We start from the raw sequence: 19940 nt of genomic DNA, 5'->3' as shown, positions 1-19940 counted from the left end.
CGCTCTGCGGCAAGAACAGGCGCCGGCCACACCCCCGGCGCGGGCGGGGCCACCTCGCCCGCCTCCTGCGCTCGCGCCCCCGCCGCCCCTCCGCGCACCGCCTCCTCGGGGTCGGCGTAGCCCGCGATTGGCTGGGCGGAGGGGCGGGGCCGCGCTCTCCAATGTCCGCTGCGAGGCTGCCCCCGAGGCGTGGGAACGCTGCGCGCACCTGGGGCCCAGGAGCGGCGCTCCAGATGGAAGAAGCCGTTGCGAGAGTGAGCGCGAGGTTGCTAACTCCGGCAGGGAGTGGGCGCGGGCGCGGGCACGGGCGCACAGGGGAGGGCGCGCTGAGGAGGGCGTGCAGGGGCGTGCTCTGGACCTCGAGTTTCCTCACCCCCTGCTGTCTCCGGTAAAGTTTCTGTCTTGAGTTTAAAGAATAACCCCAAACGCGTGGCTGAGTGTGAGCAAAGTGTGTGACGTCGGCAGGCGCCGTGGCTTAACCTAACCGCCCCACTCAGCTGTCCCTTGTCTGGATCAAAACTGCTGACTGGTTGACCCTGACGGTCACGTTAGTCCTCTGAAAACCTTAAAGTTGCGCTTCTCTCTGGTATCTCCTGAGACTACTCTGTGGACAGAAAAGGACATGAGTTTCCCCGACCAGGTACTTAACTGTTGGCGGTCGGAGGATCTGAGGTCGATCACCATACTATGTTCGATTTGCTATGATCAGTTATTTCCATTTGGCTACAGGGACTATGGATAGTAGTTCCCGCTGACTAGAGGGTGGGCTGGAGTTTTGTACTTTGGCGTCAGGAAAAACTATAGCAATGGTCTAGGTATTTGGGACAGTTTTCCTAGTCCCGCAAATTTGAGTGTTTCGGGCTTGGATTATCCAGATCATAGCAGCTCTCCACTTCCCCTCCTGTGTGCAGTCGCAGCGGTAGAGTGAATTAGAATCTCGGACGTGAAAAATCGCGCTGGGAAATTGAATTTGTTTTCTAAAGTACGACTTCATGTCCAGTCTTTAGTACATTGCACAACGTAGGTTGTAAAAATTCTAAAACATGTTTTCAAGCTACTCTTTCTCTCCAAGCCCTGCGATATTTTTGAACAAGCTATTCTGGGGTGCCTCTGAGAGGGCAGGAACTAAACAGACCGAGTAGGGGAGACGCTTTCTGCTACCAGCCCCGGCGATGTGGTACAGAGAGGCGGGCAGATTGGTTGAGGTCGAGCCCGAGACTTGTTGCGCCGGAATAGCTCCGTGCGTGGTGGAGAAAAGCCTCTGAGAAAGGGGCGTCTGTGAATCACTACAGCCCTCCGCTACTGGCTGATTAATATTTTGGGGGGATCTGCTTAGGGCCTCCAGTCTCTTGCTGGACAAGAACCGCGCGGGGCGGGGAGAAGAGCAAACGATGCGACGTGAAGAATCCAGCTCGAGCAGGGATTGGCAGGGTTAGAGCGGGAAGGACTTGCTGCCCGCGTGTTAAGCCCTCATTAAAACACAAAACCCCTTCCCCACAAGCCCACATCTCTTTTGTGCGGTCCCCACCGCGGTGCCTGCAAGAACCGTGTGAACAGAAACCCGAAACGCTCCATCCTAACTTCTGAAACTAAACTCCGGGCAAAGCACACAGACGGCGAGGCCGGGCGGGGCCTGGAAGGGCTGGACAGGGTCAGCTCAGGATGTCGGGCCCGTAGGGGGCGGTGACTCCCCAGTTGGCTTCGGCCTCAGCGCGTGTCTCCGAGCCTCTGCGCGACCGCTGCTCCGCCGCGCTGAGCGCCCTGGGCAGAGCTGAGCCAGCGGCATCCCAGGCTTCCGATCTTGTCCGACGCCACCCGGCGCCGGGTCCCTGCAGCCCTAGGAGTGACGAGCCGAAGCGCGGGTTGCGCAGCCCACCTCCAAGGCTGACTTGCCTGGGGCCACTCCACACAGGCCACAGGTGTACGCGCCTCAGCCGGCCTGGCGCATATTCAAACCTAACAACTTTATGCTAGGGCTGCACGTAGTTTGAAAGCGGATGCCTACAGGTGCAATTAACTTTTGACACGAGAGCGAATTAAAGCAAAAGCCGGAGGCAAAACCTGAGATCGTGATTGAAAGAAAGAAAAACTCCTTCTCATTTTACTAGTGTGTTTGATTACAATAACAGCGAAAAACTGCGAAGAGGGAAATGGTTTGCTTGCAATAAAGTAGCCATTGGTTATAGTTTCCATATTTGTCTTTGAATACTTAACCATTGTACCATTTTATAAAGAAAAATATAGCAGGGACGTTCCAAAAGCACACGCGGGTTTAATATCGCTTAAAAATATTTTTAAGCCAAGGGGGTCATATTTGAAAAGCGTTTTAGAACCGTGCCGGTATATGGTAAACTCTGTATGTCTGTTAAATAAACAAGAATGCAGAGGGCAGAAGTCCTCGGCGTTTTGAACACTATCAGAATAATACAGTGACATACTTATCTGCCAAACTTAATCGCAACTAGGCAGCATGAGATTTTTCGATTGTGTCTTTTATTCCCCTCAAATATCGATTTGCCTATACGCTGGTTAGGCGCCTTGTCTGGTCTGTCTGCCACTGAAAATGTCTCTCGGGTCGGAGGGAAAAGCAGAGGGAGTAAGCTCTTTAAAACGCGCAGCATACAAAAAAACGACTGTGGATTGTCGGGGAGTGGGGGAGGTGGAGGGCTGGTGGAGGAGGAGAGAAAGAAAAGAATGAGAGAACCGCGGGATTTCAAGCCTCATCGCACCTCAGCTCAATCCTTTTCATCGAAAGTTGGGTTTACCAAGAGCCCGGGCAGAAGAAAAAATGTCTGCTCAGAGCAAACCGCAGTTCCTCCTTTTCAAAGATTTGTACAATGAGACAATTGGACCAAAAGGTACGAAACAAAATGCCGTTAGGAAACGAAATGCCATTAGGGAAGAAAGCCCAGGACAACGAATCTAAAGGGAACGGAGGGGAGAATCGGCTGCTTTCCCGAAGTTGAAATTGGTCATCTCGCAAGTGATTTAATTCTGTGCTTAAGGCGTGAAAGTGAGATTCCAATGCCTAGATCTGGAAACGTCAGACTCAGGTCCTGATACCCCTCCTCAAATCTTCCCCGACCGATTTAATGTAAAGTTACACTTTTTGCACCTGTATTTATAAATTTGGCTATCTTGACTATTCTTGTCCCATAATCTTTGAGTTTTGTTGCATAAGTTAATCAAGTGATTACTTTGCTGTAATTCTAAATTTCTCCTTGCAGCATTTTGGGATCTAACCTGGGGTCTTTTCATTCTTGTCGGTCTGCTTTTCCCTTCATTAGAACACTCTGATTTTTTCAAGATCAATTGTTACAGTTTTGTTGTTTGTGGTTTCTCTTGAATACTTTGAGATGCTGCTTACAATTACTTAAAAAGTGTCACCCTAGTGTTTGGCTTCTCTTAGAAAGTCACCAAGGCATGACACTCTAAAGACATTTTAACTTAGCTTCTCTGTGAAATACAGGCAGCCGTACTATTTAAAGACCTTTATGGCATTCTGAGAAGCCTAACTGCACATAGCTCAAATTGAAAAGTCCCATATTTTGCCCTATCTGAAATAATATAATTATTTACCCAGTTTTCTCTTGCAAAAGGAAGACAAGCAGGTTGCCCTGAGAAGAGCTAGTTTATTGACAATTACTGGGGCAGGTGACAAGCACGTCAAGCACGTGCATCTGTGGGCAGCCTCTTGGGCTGTCTTTTCCCTGACTGCAAGGCTCTTGTGAGCTGGCAACGCTTTAAAGTGTGTGAGAATGCTGCACCCTGAGAGTGGAGGCCAAGGGCAAGATCCTTGTAAATTTCACTACCTTTCCAACATGAGGCAGCAGCAGGCAGGCCAACCCAGGGTCCCTATACAACATATTTGCAAGCTAGTAAAGCAAAACAAAGCTGAAAGCGAGGACCCATTTAGGCCCACTAACTCTAAAGTCATCTATAAAGGGAACTACTTTACCAGTTAACAAGTATTTTTGCTTGATCAGCCACACAAAGTGCATCATATCTCTTGCCTGTACCCAATAGATGTACTTATTTGATCAGAAACTCTGAAGTAGGAAATCTAAGCCCAAAACTCCATTTCTTAGAAGTTAGAATGTTTAAATTCATCTGTTATTAAGGGGTGATTTATTTAAAAGCTTTTATTTCATGAGTGGTGTTCTTAGTGCTTAGTACATGCCCAAGGATGAAGTCTGCTTTTACTGCTGGACCCTTGAGAAGAGGTTATGTAATTAAGTAATCAGTTTTCCATATTCCTGTAAGCAACAGTCAAAAGATAACTACACTCACTATATTAACTTCTCTGAGGGTAAATTGATGTAGGCAGTCTTTTCTTTTAAGGAAATTCTTTTAAACTTTTGTTTTCTTGAAGTTGGTTTGAATGATAGATTCCCTCCCACCCCCTTTAAGGATATTAACTTCTTTCATGAAAATAATTTTGTAGCTACATCCTTATCCTGTAGAATAGTGCCTGGCATGTACTGGGTATACAGTATTGGAATTAATTTCTTAACTGAAATCAGTGAACTCCTTGCTTTTTACTATGCATATAGAATTTCGATGACATTGGCATAATAAAATAGAAATAAGCAAATATGAGCTAAAAAAATCATGAAAAAATGAAAATATGCTTAAATATGAACAGGAAAGTCTTGACTGTGAATGAGCCCTTAGTTTAGCCCTAAGCTTCCTGGCAGCCAAGTCAGAAAGAGAAACAGTGATTTTTCTGATTCTTATAATCAGAAAAGAGGAAGCACATTGTTTTTGAAAAAAGAAAAACTTTATCCCGTTGTTGCACTCTAAAAACACTACACGATTGCCTTGTTCAAAGACATTTACATTTTTATTTTATTTAAAGCAATAATTTTGTCTAAAATTCTCCCCTAAGCATATTAATGATAACATGACAGTAACATACATAAATGAAGACAATAGTTTATCTTCGGATAGCTGAATAAGTGGTCTAGTAAGCTATCAAGATTAACTAATTGACATTAATAGGACCAGTGCCTCGAAGAGTTACAAAAATGTGGATTCTCCATAGGAAAGTTTCTGCTTTCGGTTTTAGAGAAAAGATGTAAAAGATTCCTGAATCTGGTTGGCTGGCATTACTTGATGAAAGTGAAAGAAAGAGAGATGCTCCACAGGTTTCTATAGAAATGTCAAGTGCTGTGGAAATTTTTAAGACTAAAAGTAATTCCCACTGGAATGCAAATAACATCTGTATTTTCTTAACACTTTTCTAGTACATTATTGTTAGATATGTGCTCATTTATACCCTTATCTGCTTTTTAAATTGATAGATGCCTTTTTTGAGGGGGAAACCCTCACAGATTGGAAATAAGTTGCTAATTTTAGATTTTCAGTGGAAAAAAAATACAGGCTATTTTTGGACCTTCATGTTTTGCAAACCTATTGAAGTACATATTTTACAAGAAATAGAGAAATAGCAAGTCTTTTTTTTTCTCCTAGAGAGGGTTGTATTAGTTCCAGCAGATAAAAATTTAACTAATTCTTGTTATCTGTTGGATGAAAGGCACAGCCTAGAAGTTTGTTTTTCTCTGACTTTAGCCTTCAAAAGAATTTAATAATGTAATCATACATTGGAAACATTAGCCTAAAAGATATGTCTTATGCAATAATTTATTGCATTTCTATTAAATTTATACTTTAGAGAAAAATAGCAGTTCTTAGAGTACTTGTATAACTATTCAGGGAATACAGTATCTTTGTAAAGAAAACATCGTAGTACTTAGCAGAGCAGCCATACCCAGCTGCAGCATGGAGAAGGGCTGTGTACTATGCCTTGAATGTGTACAAAAGGCACACTATGTTTTTTCATGGCACTTTCAATCTGAGAATTCCAGAGCATTATTTAATCATGGATCAAAACTCACAGCACTACAGGATTTACTTGTCAAGGCTGGCTATCAGGATTTTTCTAGAATAACAGTCTTAACAGGAGCATTAGTCAAGTCTACAAAATGGAAGCTCAAGATATGAATAGAAAATAGAAAACTGATATATATGATGTGTGTGGCTATTTATGGGTATATCTACAAATAGAAGTATCTATACATAGACAGCTATAAAAGACACAAAATGAAAGTTTAATTGACATGACTTGATTGCTAATATATAAAAGGCAATGGTAATATCTGGCACAGGCCAGTAGCTCAAATCAGACAGGAAAATTCTGTGTTTTGTAATTAAACCACCATTTTTGTAAATGGAGTTTGTAAATTTTACAATTTTTAAGTGTATTTTCTTTTTTTCTGAAAATTGCATTCATGGTATTTCAGTTTATTTTATTTTAGATACTGAACTGTCTCATCTTTTGTCTATTCTATTATCTAACTTAAAATGTTTATGCAATTTTTAAAATGTAGACCCTTAGAAAAGGGCAATTTAATATTTTGAAATTCTTGGTGCAAAGGAAATAAGATTAAAGGGTTGGGAGATGATTCTGGTGCACAGGTAGAACATGTTCCCTTTGCATGAACCCATGAAATACTGATAAGTTAACTACCTGTATACTTGTGTACAAAGATTCTGGTTGAGATAACAAACAAAAGAGTCAGCAAAATAAAAAACTGAAGAATTCTAATGATAAATTACTATTTTTGGAGTGTGAATTCAGTAAAGAATTCCATTTTAATTTTAGCAATGAAACACTGTTCTCATTTCAAAAATGTAGTTTGAGAACTAATAATGTTGAGAACATCACAGTGGGGACTAAATGAATAGAACTGTGGTGGAAAAATTATCTAAAAATGAAACCAAAGTGATTATGGACAGAGATCACTATCAGAACTGTTAGTATGTGTCCTTGAAAGTAACAAGACTGACTTATTAATCATGGCCTGATTTTTTTCAGACTGTGCCTCTCTTTGTTGGTTCTCATTTTCAGGCCACTTAAAATATTGAACACCTCTTTTGAGCAGTGTTCCCTGTTAAGCAGTGTGGGTGATACCTGGTGAACAAGACTTCCCTGTCCTCAGGAAATAGTAGAGGAAATAATATAGGAGTCTAACACAAACAACTGTTAAACAAGATGGGATTTATTTAAGGCCAAAGTTAAAAGAAGACTGCATGGTATGGGCATAAAGAGAGAGAAGATTAATTTTTAGGAAGAGATTCAAAGGTGACAGCTCAAACATTTTTGTGTAAGGATTAGACACAACAGTCCTGTTAGAAGGGTTGGGTGGCCCAAGGATTTCTGACATCAATTTCCTTTTCTATACCAAGCACACTCTTTAGTTAGGTATCATCATGTTAATTGGGATGTCTTTGTATTGCTGTTAAACATTGTGAGAAAGGGGTGTGTGTTTAACCCCTTAGATATCCTTTGATATAATCATGGAATTAAAGGAAATAGTGACTTTTGAGCAGAGCCTTGAAGGATGTCCAGAATAGCTACAATCTTAAATACACTTTCTTGGAGAGGGATCAGCATATGCAAAGACACATGAAGGCTGAAGAGTGCAGGTGATGCTTAGGGAAAGATAGGGGATCCTTAGTTGGAGTGAAAGATAAGTAAGTAAGTAAGTAAGTAAGTAAGTAAGTAAGTAAGTAAGTAAGTAAGTAAGTAAGTAAGAAAGAAAGAAAAAGAAAGAAAGAAAGAAAGAAAGAAAGAAAGAAAGAAAGAAAGAAAGAAAGAAAGAAAGAAAGAAAGAAAGAAAGAAAGAAGGAGAGGGAGGGAGAAGGAAGGAAGGAAGGAAGAAAGAAAGAAAAAAGAGAGAGAGAGAGAGAGAGAGAGAAAGAAAAAAAGAAAGAAAGAAAAAGAAAGAAAGAAAAAAGAAAGAAAGAAAAAAAAAAAGAAAGAAAGAAAGAAAAAAAAAAAGAAAGAAAGAAAGAAAGAAAGAAAGAAAGAAAGAAAGAAAGAGAGAGAGAGAGAGAGAGAGAGAGAGAGAGAAAGAAAGAAAGAAAAAGAAAAAGAAAAAGAAAGGGAGAAGGGAGAGAATTGTCTTGGAAAAATTAATTAGACTGTAGCCAAATCATGGAGAAAGTGGCATGCCAGTTTGGGTGTCTTCTTTTGAAGTAATTTGAGAGTCATTAGAGTTTTTTAAGAGAAGTGGTATGTTCAGAAACATGATACATTTGATTGATCCAACCAGGTTTCTTCCTTGTTTCAGTTGTCATCACTAATTTGAATTGAAAACCTTACATAAAAGAAATATTCCAGGACAATTTGTCTTTTTAAGTGGAATTTTTGATATTCTTTGTTTCTTAGTGCAAGTCATTTAGCCACTAGACGAACACTGTCAGGTAAGACTGTTAACTCAGTCTTGGGGAACTCATAGCTTTTACCTGGATTCCTTGGGTTTATTTGTTCCTTGGGTCAAATGACTCAATTTAGAAGAAAGAACATGTTCACCTGCTGTTTTGTGAACTATTCACAGAATGATGCAAGGACTTGCACATCAATATTTACAGATTTTTTTTAAAAAACTATCATGTCATAATTAAAATCAGCACCCAGTTTTAGGCTCAAGGATTAAAAGAACTTTCTAAAGTGAGAGCTTCAGCTGCATTGATCTCAAAGTGACAGTTAGTACATGAACACTGCTATCTCAGCTTTATCCAGATTAAATATTTTAAGTGAAAGATTGAGTCATGATTCTTTCCTGCTACTTGCTTGCTAAAAGAGTTTACAGTTATTTTTATACAGGATGCCATAAATAAACATCTAGGATGTACAATTCAGGTGGCTTATATTTTTAGACTCATAAAGTTGCATCCTTCCCTGAAAGGCCTTGTTGAAATTAAAGTAACTTGCACTTAAATATTCAATAAGAGGCAGAAATATTTACAAGAAAATTCAAGATGGCCTTAAAATACAGATTTTCTTTTGGTCACTTCATTGCAGAAAAGAATAAAATAAGGCTCCTAGTAGTGAACAAAGGTTAATAAGCTGGGCACTTACTGATAAGAGCAGAAAACTTAACAGTTTTCCTAAGATTTCCCATTGGGTATTACTTGACATTCAGCTTCAATCCATTGATCAATCATCTACTGAGCTCTTTAGGGAAATCAAAAGCTATATACCACATGATTTTTGGCCTTGGGGAATTTACTATCCAGAGAATACTTTAATGATTGGAATAGCTGCCATTTATCAAGTGCATGCTGTGTGTCAGACACTTAGTTAACCAAGTACTATGTGGATTAATTAGTTTATTAATCCTCACCAGAACTCCTTGAGGTAGGACAATTATTTTCATTCTCCTGTTGAGGAATCAGACCCAGTAAGGTAACTGTCCGAGGTTCTATGAGTATTAAGGGGTAGAGTCATGTTTGACCCAGGAAATGTACTTCTGGGCTTGTGTTCTTACCTATTACTGGATATTGCCTCCAAGATTGCAGCAGACACAGACAGTGCAAACACATAAAAGTGATGAACAGTTCAAGAAAAATTTGTTTCTCAAAGACCTCTTATAAGTGTCATTTGGAGTACCAAAACATTTTCTAATAGAAACTTTGCAATATATACTGGTTTGTTTTTTGGGTCTACCCTAAAAAGCCTAACTACTTCACAACAGGTCCCAGGAAAGGTTGTGGTTAAGAACATAAGCTCTGACATCAGACATCACAGAGGCCATTCCTAGCTCTGTCACTAACTTCATTGCCTGGAGCTCACTTTTCATTTTGAACCCAGTATCTCATCTTTGGGGTTAATGATACCTAATAAAAGGGTAAGGATCAAATAAAATAATAGGTGTTAAGTGTTTAGTAACATGCTTGATACATGGAAGAGACAGATATTATAGCTAATGAACTAATCATGGGTCCTGAGAACAGGGGACCAATTTCCCTGTTACTTTTTGTTTCTTTATTTAAAGTCAAAAGCATGTTTTATTGCTTTAATAGTATATAGCAATAAATGTTCACTGCAGAGAAATTAGTAAATTGTGTGAGAAGTAACAACACTCCAATTGCCATTTAATCTGATAATCAAAGACAATCATTAGTGCTTTGATGATTATCCTTGCAGTTTTAATATTTTTTCCTTTTCACAAAAGATGGGATCATTTTACCTAATACTCTTTAGTAAGCTGTTTTTTAAACTAAATATAATAACCATTTCCCCATTTTATTAAATAGTCTGTCATCTTTTTTTCTGATAGTATAGTATTCTTTGGTATGGATGTATCATAAATTTATTAACTATTCCTTCTTAGGCATTTAAATGTTTACTCTTTTTTCCTATTATGAACAATGCTGAAATGTAAAAAATGTGTGCATGTTTTAAATTATTTTTAGTGTAAATTATTAGAAATAGAATCAGGTAGCCCCATGGTATTCATATTTTAAATACTTCCTGCCAAATTACCTTTCAGAACTGTTGGACCAGTTTATATATCCCTACCAGCAATGTGTGACAATACTCATTTCCCTAAATCATCACTAACACTAGAAAGTTTGATATTTGCCAACTTGATGGGTGAAATAATATCTATCATTTTAATTTTAGTTTTTAAAAATTATTAATGATGTAATTTTTTTCATTGTCTTATTGGCTATTTGTAATGTTAGGTGACTGTTATACTTAATTTTCTTTTGAGGTAGTTGTCTTTTTATTACTGAGTTGTAAGTGCTAATTATAAATCAAGAAATGATATTTGTCTCACATATTACAAGTATACATATATATTTGGTTTTATCATTTTCTTTTAAATCTTATTTATGCACCTTTTGAAGTGTATGTATAGAGGTTTTAACCTTTTTCAAGTTTATCAGTACTTAATGTTTTTCCCATTTAAAGAAATCTTTATTCAATCTATAATTTATTTGGGTATATTTTGTTATATAGGAATGAACAAGTGTTCATTCAACAAACATCAGCTTCATGCCTACAATGTACCAGGTATCACTCTTTTTCTTGGGGAATAATTGGTGCAGAAAGCTGGCAGAATTCCTGCTTCAGGAGGCAGCTCCCTTTTCAAGTGGCTTAATAATTGTCTCAGAATTGACTGTTGGTGCTCATACATTACTTTTTTACTGACTTAAATTCCACCTTCATTGCCTACCAAATCCATATGTACATAATCAGGTCTCCTTGTAGACTTTCTATTTGATACCATTTATTTATTTGCTTCTGTGCCAGTATCTCACTGTTTTAATTATATATAATTGTAAAACAATGCATTTTAATAATTAGTAAGGCAAAGAGTAATTTCATTCCTCTTGCTTTATCCTTTAATTTATTCTGACTTGTCTCTTCTATTTTTTATTTACTCTTTTTTAAATTGTGGTATAACATGTATAACAAAAAGTCATTTTATTCATTTTTTAAGTGTACAGTTCAGGGGCATTAATTATATTTGCAATGTTGTGCAAACATCACCACCATTTCTAAAAATTTTCATCACCTCAAGCAGAAACTCTTTGCCTATTAAACAATAACATCCTATAATCCTTCCCCTGCCAGCCCTGGTAACCTCTAATCTACTTTCTCAATGAATTTGACTATTCTAGTTATTTTATATAAGTGAAAAGTCATAATATCTTTTATGTTTGGCTTATTTCACTCAGCATAATGTTTTCAAGGTTCATCCATGTAGCATCTATCAGAACTTCATTCCTTTTTATTGCTGAATAATATTCTGTTGTACGTAATACCACATTTTTAATATCCATTCATCAGTTGGTGGTGTCCCTTATATTTATACTTGAGGAAGAATTTTAGGATCATTTTGTCAAGCACCTCCCCCAAGTCCCCTAATGTCCTCTTAACATTCCTCTCATGTTCCTTTCTATGTACCTTTGATTCTTTCAGTCCTCTCTCCCCAGGTTACTAGTACTGAGTGCCCACATGCTGGCCCAAACCAAGCATTGCACACTGATCCTTGAACCTCTCCTTCCCTCATGCTGCCCATACTTCAAAGTTAGCTGTTTCTATCTTCATTCTCTAATAAAAACAGACACTTCCCGAGTGTAGCTGATCTCATAGAGATTTTGGAGAAACAACCTGAATTGTCTGCAAATGTTAGATACCTCTTAGCCCTTTTGGTGGAATGCATATTTTAGGAAAAGGATATTTATGAACTTTCAAAAAAATTCCAATAGTATAACAAAGTATTTTTTAAATTTCCCTCTGCATAAGGGTAATGTATTTTTGAGTTACTGGTGAGCTTGTTGAGTCTGCCTGTCCATACACACTATTGTAAGGCATTCCTATTTTGTCAGGAATTTTCTCTGTTTTCACAGATGAATCCATTAATTTTCTCTCCTTTTGGAATTCCTACCATAGTAAAGATGTTACTGTCTCCAGTGATGGTGGAAGTGTTAGAAGTGGTTTATGTGTCTGATTAGCAGTGGGTAGGTGTGAATCAAGTACTATTTTAAATTAGAGACTTCCTGTAAATAATCAAATGCAAAACTATGCACTCTAGTCCACAGGTCAGGGATGGAAAAGAGAAATGAGGGATGGCATGATATTCAACAGCTTCATAGGTTTTCTAGGAATAATTTATTGTAAAAATCTATCTTCCTTGTGTTCTTTGCAAAGGTTAGGACAAGCTCCTAGAAGAGAGAAATAATTAGATTGGTGGTGTTTATTTTTCTACTGTTATATGTATAGTGGGAAGAGCTCTGTAATCCAGCAGACCTGGCTTAAATTCTTGGCTCTGTTACTTAGTAGCCTATGCCATCTCACCATCTTAATTTTTCCTCTAAGCCTAGTCTCCTCAACTGTAAAATATATATACTAAGTGAGTTGTTTCAAAGATCAAATAAGATAAATAATGTGAAGCCTCCTAGCAATATATGGTCCATTGTATACACTCAGTGAGGGTCAATTTCCTTTTCCTTCATTTCCTAAATAACAACAAAAGTAGTCTGTATGGGAGAAAGTATTTGTAGCACTGAATGTCAACCCCTCTTGGTTAATGACTGAATAAAGATAATGTTTTAATTTGTCAAAATGCCTCAATTTTCCTATGTGTAGCTTTCATTTCATGCTTTGCTAAGTTATGGTGCTTGCAGAGTACCTTGAACTTTTCCAGTATGAAGCACCCTGTAATAAGCAGGATAGAATTAACATTATCCCTGGTCTATAAAGTATTATGACTGCATTCTTAGGGATTGACAGGATACATGGTTATAAAGTTGATGTTGCCCAGGGACATATTCTTGCCTGAGCCCTGTAGCAGTGTTTTGCTACCTGTAACTGTGCTGAATAAAAGTGGTCCCACCTATCATTTATGTAGCTTTTCCTCACAGAAGCAGTCTTGATAAGGATAAGGAATCCAGAACATCACAGTATCAACAATCCCGTCCTCTTCCAAAACATCTTTCAGACAAGGCTATAACAGTCCCTTACAAACATTAATTATATAAATCTTACACACTATCACTTTGTGGGAGGTTAAGTGTTCAGTAAAAATGATCTTCTGAACAGAAGTTGGCATTGTGGGGGCAAGATGGAAATACGGAAAGTGGGAAGTGGGTGCTCAGCATGCATTCATTGCTGATACGAAGTCAGCTTTGTGCTCAGCTGGCCCTGTGTGCCCTTCTGCCAGGTTTTCAACTAATGTATAAAATACAGGCTATTCTTTGTTAGAGAGAAATTTGTGAGTGGCATGAGTCCCTTGAATGCCAAAGAATCTAATTCTTAAGGTTCATTCTGTATACCACACACCCAGTGGCACTCAGAGTTCTGGGGTTGAGTTGCTCAATGTCATGTGATGAAGAAACAGCTTTAGGTTGAGGTCAGATTCAGTCAGGGTGGTTCGATCTGACTCCTGAAGGGAATTAAATGGCAAATAAGAAATTTGGGAGCCCTTCATCAGATTATACCCTACTGCTAGAGGAGAACTGAGCTTTAAAGTTAATAGCAATAGTATATAGCATTTATATGATTTACACATATACAGTGTCCACTTTTTCTTTTTTGGTCTGCAAAAGTTATTTATTAACTGGCTCCCCTTCAGCTATATAAAATATACTTGATATACAATATTATCATGGTTTCAGGTATACAACAGAGTGACTTGACAATTATGTCTATTACTAAATGCTCACAACAGAAAGTGCAGTTACCATCCATCACTATACAAAGATACGACTATAATATTATTGACTATATTCCCTATGCTGTACTTTCATCCCTATGACTAATTTATTATACTTTTTGTTGTATTTTCATCATTGTTCTTGATATGGGACCCTTCTATCATGAGTAATTCACAGCGGTAACCAAGGATATATTCTATCCTTCTTTTATTTCTAAAAACCTAAAAGGAATCACATACATATTATTTATTTAAATCTTTAGTTAATGCGTTTTTGACCTACCAGAAATAATGTTATTTATTTATTCATATCACATTGATACTGAATGGACTAATAAAAATGTCAGCTATCTTCAAAGGTTCAGTACTGGTCATTTTTAAACTTATAGGATTTCTTATAATATATGTGTCTGATTACTCTTTAAAATGAGGAACAACTTAATAGCTTTTTATTTTGATAGGTCATTTTTTTTGACAATGTCGAATTAGTGTATAAAAATTAATGAAGAGATCTTTGGTGTCCAGAATACAGCATGGCCCCTGGTACGTGTAAGCACTCAGTATTTGTTAAATCAATCAGAACCACTTCCATAACCATTTTCCTTGGTGAAAATCCTCCTAATTTGATTCTTTGATTTGTTTCTGGAAAATTCATTATTCCTGCAATTTAAAAAAATTTTTTTATTAAGGTATCATTGATATACACTCTTCTGAAGGTTTTACATGATAAACATTGTGGTTAGTTACTACATTCACCCATATTATCAAGTCCCCCCTATACCACACTGAAGTCACTGTCCATCAGTGTATTATGCCACAGTCACTACTTGTCTTCTCTGTGCTACACTGTCTTCTCCGTGACGCCCTCCACGCCATGTGTACTAATCATAATACCCCTCAATCCCCTTCTCCCTCCCTCTCCACTCACCTTCCCCCATCCCTTCCTTTTGGTAACTGTTAGTCCCTTCTTGGAGTCTGTGAGTCTCCTGCTGTTTTGTTCCTTCAGTTTTGCTTCATTGTTATACTCCACAAATGAGGGAAATCATTTGATACTTGTCTTTCTCCACCTGGCTTATTTCACTGAGCATACCCTTTAGCTCCATCCATGTTGTTGCAAATGGTAGGATTTGTTTTCTTCTTATGGCTGAAGAGTATTCCATTGTGTATATGTACTGCATCTTTATCCATTCATCTCCTGATAGACACTTAGGTTGCTTCCATATCTTGGCTATTGTAAATAGTGCTGCAATAAACATAGGGGTGCATATGTTTTTTTGAACCTGAGGACTTGTTTATCTTGGGCATATTCCTAGGAGTGGAATTCCTGAGTCAAATGGTATTTCTATTTTTAGTTTTTTGAGGTACCTCCATATTGCTTTCCAGAATGGTTGAATTAATTTACATTCCCACCAGCAGTGTAGGAGGGTTCCCCTTTCTCCACATCCTCACCAGCATTTGTTGTTCCTAGTCTTTTGGATGTTGGCCATCCTAACTGGTGTGAGGTGATATCTCATTGTGGTTTTAATTTGCATTTCCTTGATAATTAGCAATGTGGAGCATCTTTTCATGTGCCTGTTGGCAATCTGAATTTCTTCTTTGGAGAATTGTCTGTTCATATCCTCCGCCCATTTTTTTAATAGGGTTATTTGCTTTTTTGGCTGTTGAAGCATGTGAGTTCTTCATATATTTTGGATGTTAACCCCTTGTCAGATATGTTGTTTACAAATATGTTCTCCCACACTGTAGGATGACTTTTTGTTCTACTGATGTTGTCCTTTGCTGTACAGAAGCTTTTTAACTTGATGTAGTCTCATTTGTTCATTTTTGCTTTTATTTCCCTTGCCTGAGGAGATGTATTCCTGCATTTTTAAAAACATTTAGAAAGATTATTTTTTCTGGCAAAAATCTTATACTTGCCCATAGTTATACTTATCCAGAAAACAGAGCTGCTGTGACAGCTAATAGCAATTAGGCATAGTGAACGGTAATTCTCTTCCCAGTGTCCATTACCCCTTTTCTGTCCTTTCTTGTGCAGCATTCAGATTTTCCTTTTGAGAGCCACCCCTCAGCATTGTCTTGTAGCCATTAATTGTGGCGGGACTGAACTGACTCCAGGCCAGGGGTGGGCCCTGAATTAGTACAGAACATTCCCCTTCTGCTTGCTATAGGCTTATGTGTGGGTGTGTGCCAGTCCCCAAGGATTGGTACAGGGGAAGTTCAGTCAATGAGCAATGAGAGATGTGAGCGAGAACACATTAAACCCACCTTCCTGGTAGACTTGTTTGGAATAACGAGGGAAGTCTGAAGACAACATTACGGAAAACGACAACACCAAGACAATGGCAGAACAGCAGAGCCCTGGCCCTCTCCTGAGCCAGTCCTTACTCTGAACCTCACAGTTATACATGCCATTAGGTCCCTTTTGTTTTTTAAACTGGTTTATATGTGGTTACCTGTTCTGTGTAAGAAAACCTTCACTGAGACATATCCTAATAGTATTATCTTACAGGTGAATATTAAAATATACTAGATTCTCCACAAAATATTTTGATTAAGTTTTTGCTTTTAGAGAGAGGCACAACTCATTCCAAAAGCATGAAAGTTTTCCTCTGACCAGAAGGCAAAATTACATTAATGTATTTTAGATTACAAAAACTACTTGAAAAACAGGTTGCAGTTTGTCAGACACTCCTAAGTGTCCTTTATTTCCTCCCCAAGAACCCAAGATGCTATGGGTTGTTTTGCATGACACAAGCAATTCTTCTAGCTTTATACACACCCAGCATTTATCTTTGTACATTTTAGGTACTGTTCAAAAGGAAGTTAGAAAAAAATAGTCATGTTAAAAAAATGTCCATGTGTAACCTTTGCAGAGTTGCTTTATCATGGCATCAAATCTTTAGCTTTATATTCTGCATTGGTTTTAAGTCAGATTTTCCATGAAGAGTCATCCAAAACAGAATATATTTGGAATTCTGCTTCTCATGACCTGGTTGTATCACAAGAGGGATCAAAGAGGTTTTGTTCTGTTTCTCTAATCAGCTATTTCTTTGAGAGGGCAAATTCATAAGAGTTTGAATTATGCTTACAAATGCATACAAGGCAAGCAGCTACATGGCATTTTAATTACCTCCCTCCACTCCAGTGAAAAACAACACTAGGCACAAACAGATGTTTAAGGTTAAATTCAGTTTTATTCTCTTAACATACCAAATAATTGGACTGTTTCCTTTCTTCCTAGGCTTTTTCTTTTCTTTTCTCCTATTTGCCCCCTTAGCACTTTCCTTTTATTTTGTAAGCATTCACCTTTTACTAATGTTAAGATAATTTCTACTTGACAAATTCTTCTCCTTGCAAGACTCTACATGACATAATATTAATACAAAGGGAACAGATGGCTGCCTTTGGAATCAACCAATTATAGTAGTACCTTGCTTAATCTGAATTGACTAATTAAAATCCTCAATTAACTGGTTTTGATAATTCAGCATATCCCTGTGGTGACCTCATGATATAGTGAGTTTGCAAATGAGTATTTAGAATTCTTTTCCTACCCTTTGTTGTCAGGGGACAAAAACAAAAGGCAAGGAAACAGACTCACCTAAGGGATTTATGAAAACTCTAAAAATACTCAAACCCTGGTGTTTAAGGTTTGCTTTGGCATCAGTATACATCAGTATACATCTAACCAGAGTTCGATTATTTTCAATATAGGCAACTATAATTTTGTTCTTCTCATCATCTGAAGTTTAGATTAATCACTAGTACTTTGAGATTTTCTTTTTTTCCATTCAGTTTCATGAACATTTATTGACCTTCCAAAATATTCAAAATACTGTGCTGTCAAGGCATAAAAAAAAAAAGTTTTTCAATTACTATTGCTACCTAAGAAATCACCCCAAACTGCCACGCATTAGCCACAAGTTGATGGCTTAAGATAACGGCAGGCCTTTTCTTATGATCACAGGTTCTCTGGGACAGGAGTTCAGGAAGCGCTCAGATGAGCGGTTATCACACTGGGTCTCGTAGGGTTGCACTCGAATAGTGGTTGGTGCAGGAAGAGCAGGAGGCTGGAAGAGCTAAGGACTCTAAGCAGCTTCAGGGCCCATCTATGTGGTCTCTCTGAGTGGGCTCGTTTGGGCTTCCTTATAGCATGATGGCCTCAAGGCAGTTGGGCTGCTTACATGGCAGCTCAGAGAGAATGTTCTGGCTAACAAGGTAGCATCCGTATCACCTTTTATGACCTGGACTTGAAAGTCATGCAGTGTCCTTGCTGCTGCATCCTTCTGATGACAAGTGAGTCACCAAGCCCTCCAAATTCAAGGGGAAAAGAAGTGACTTCATATTTCATTGAGGGAGTGGTAAGTTTCTAGAAAAGCATGTGGGGCTGGAAATGTGGTGATGTTTGGAAAATACAATTTGCCGTGATGAACGACACACATCTTTTCCAAAGAAGCTCATAATCTAGTGGATAAAACCACAGTTCTCAAACTCTGCACTGAGGAACCATAGGTCTCTGGCAAATTCACAGGATAGCTGCAGGACGTTGTTTTTGAGGTAAATAATCAGACACCACATGATTCACTACTATTTAGTTGTTTAGACCTAATTACTTAATAAATGGAACTGTTAGGCATTTCTTTTGTCCCAATTATGTCATGACAAAAAATTACAGCAACAATAAAAAATTAAAGCACTGAAAGTTCAGGAACCTCTGGGATAAAAACAAGATAGAGAATTCCAACCAAAGTGTTAATAGACCCATAGCTGTCATTTGTGGAATCTGGGGCATGAATACAATTGGCACTGTTAACTTGTCCCATTACAACTCCTACGTTTGTGGGATCACGTGTACGTTCATGGACACTCCAGCTTTTCATTCAAGCTCTGTACCCTCTCCTCTTTCCTCCACTGCAATAACAGCTTCCTGTGGCCCTAGGAGGGAGTAGCCCAGAGGCAAATTGGCTCTCTGGAGGACCAAGGAAGGAGGCCCACACAGAAGCAGACTCAGTGTGGATTTAACCAAGGTATCCTGGAATCCTAGGTAACCAGGATATGATCTGGGTGAGCATGTCCCCTTGACCTTGCATACCCTAAGCCCATTTGGAGGGGTGTGGCTGGAGGGCCTCCAAGAATACAGGAGCCCAGACAAAGCCTGGTCTAAGGGAGGCACTGAGACTCAGCATGGCACCCAGCATACAGCTGGTCCTCAATATGTATTTTATAAATAAATTAGTTCAGGGCAGATTATGATCAGTATGATGACAGAGGCAAATACCAGCTGCCATAGAAACTGAAAAAAGAACAATTAATTCTGACAAGGTATCTTGGGAAGGCTACTGTGTATGTTACCTTTAAGGCTGAGGGAGAGGAGAAATAGAGGAAAGTGGGATGGGAAGTCAGTAAAATGCAAGGTTCAGAGGAGCTGCTGGAAGCAAGCTTCAAAAGAAAACCTGAAACTATGCTCACCATCAGGGGTGAATCTGGGTTTAATGGCTTCCTAAAGCACATACAATTTAAGGGGCCCTGTTTCATAAAAAGAATACAAATTTGGTACAAAGAGATAACACAAATTACACATTTTAAAAAGTCCATAGAGCCTCAAATACCAAAAAAATTGAAAAGGAGCAATTTTTAAATTAATTGTCACATCTTTATAATAGTTTCAAAAAATACTGTTTGGCTGTATACTCTTTGGTTCTTTAATAAATATTAATTTTATGTTCTGTGGAGAGAACAAAAAGATAATTGAGGGTTGACTGAATATTTTACAAAAGTTACAGATAATTTATAAAATTTTAGCCCCATCATTATTAGTTAATATGTACATTTTTATAATTGTTGTCAAATTGGGTAACCTCTTGTTACGTTGTTGAATTGTTGTAGTTACAGATCTATTCCCTTCAAACCTAGCAATTTTGGTAA

At 38.4% G+C, this 19940-nt stretch overlaps 1 long non-coding RNA gene across 3 annotated transcripts in view; it reads left to right on the top strand.

The window, feature by feature from the left end:
- The first annotated feature begins 178 nt into the window (after nt 1–178).
- LOC108393068 (uncharacterized) overlaps nt 179–19940 on the top strand; it is a 316705-nt gene continuing 296943 nt past the window's right edge. For all 3 annotated transcript variants that reach the window (XR_005054627.2, XR_012124211.1, XR_005054628.2), the window contains exon 1: nt 179–388. This is a non-coding gene — a long non-coding RNA (uncharacterized lncRNA). The remainder of the gene's footprint in view (nt 389–19940) is intronic.

This window comes from Manis javanica, chromosome 13, assembly GCF_040802235.1.
Source record: "Manis javanica isolate MJ-LG chromosome 13, MJ_LKY, whole genome shotgun sequence".
Lineage (NCBI taxonomy): Eukaryota > Metazoa > Chordata > Mammalia > Pholidota > Manidae > Manis > Manis javanica.
The sequence above is the reverse complement of the archived record's forward strand: the minus strand, read 5'-3'. Positions and strand labels throughout refer to the sequence as shown.